Source organism: Trachymyrmex septentrionalis, unplaced genomic scaffold (assembly GCF_001594115.1).
Source record: "Trachymyrmex septentrionalis isolate Tsep2-gDNA-1 unplaced genomic scaffold, Tsep1.0 scaffold31, whole genome shotgun sequence".
Taxonomy (NCBI): Eukaryota; Metazoa; Arthropoda; class Insecta; order Hymenoptera; family Formicidae; genus Trachymyrmex; species Trachymyrmex septentrionalis.
In genome coordinates this window covers 1,195,622-1,196,675 of record NW_017305474.1, presented here as the reverse complement: position 1 = coordinate 1,196,675, position 1,054 = coordinate 1,195,622, and the positions used below count along the sequence as shown (strand labels likewise).

Below are 1,054 nucleotides of genomic sequence, written 5' to 3'. Positions count from 1 at the left end.
TTTATTCGTGTTCGACGCAATCACAACTATCGATTCCCGGCCATCGAACGTTGCGTCCTGCAGCAACTTTAAATATTATTTTTTACGGTATGTCATATCGCTTTGTTCTTTAGAATCAGGTTTTTTTTTCAACCGATGGATTTCTATAGTGAATAATATTTAACGTTTTATTAAAATGTTTCGATAAGGAAGGAAGGAAAAGAGAGAAAAATTAATTGATTGTTTGATTGAGCGCTTATTTTAGTTTTAGGACAAGCCTTCTAAGAACTTTAAGACAAAACAGACCGTAATGCAACAAAAACACAAAACGAAAGAAAATATGAAAAAGTAGAAGATATAATACATTATAAATAAAATGAAAAGCTACAGATAATAGGGAGTAATAATGAAAATAATAAACAAAGAAACAAAACTGAGAACACTTGAGAGAGAGAGAGAGAGAGAGAGAGAGAGAGAGAGAGAGAGAGAGAGAGAGAGAGATTGATTAATTAAGCATTTCTTAAGTTCTAGAGCCCTCTTTAAAAATTTTAAATACAAGGCAAAGCAGAGAGCAGCGCAACAAACGTATAAAAAAAAAACGTATAAAAATAGAAGATATAACGCATTTATAAATAAAAATGAAGAGCTGCAAACAATAGATAATAATAAAAATAATACAGAATAAGAAAAATAATGCATTACAGAAATAAAATGAAGAACTATATAGATATTAGTGAAAATAACAGAAATAATAATACTCTAAAGACAAAGAGAGAGAGAGAGAGAGAGAGAGAGAGAGAGAGAGAGAGAGAGAGAGAAAAGAACAAGATGAGAGAGAATCGCGGAGCTTCATCGCGATTTCCCAAAGGGATAAAACAATCTGTTCTCGCATGAAATAAACATACACGATATTTAGATGAGCTTTGACCACTCGAAGTCGCGCGAATTTCCTCGTGTAACGAGATACGTATTGTATTCATAAACGCGGACGTGTAATACTTTTCTCTTTCGAGCGCGCAATGTACTTTTTCAGGATTAGCTTTTCTCTCGCCTCTATTTTTGAGATCTCCTTTTC

The 1,054-nt window shown here is 32.9% G+C and overlaps 1 protein-coding gene across 3 annotated transcripts in view; it reads left to right on the top strand.

The window, feature by feature from the left end:
* LOC108749694 (tyrosine-protein phosphatase 99A) overlaps positions 1 to 1,054 on the top strand; it is a 214,377-nt gene that overhangs the window by 188,445 nt on the left and 24,878 nt on the right. The gene's annotated exons all lie outside the window — the stretch shown is intronic.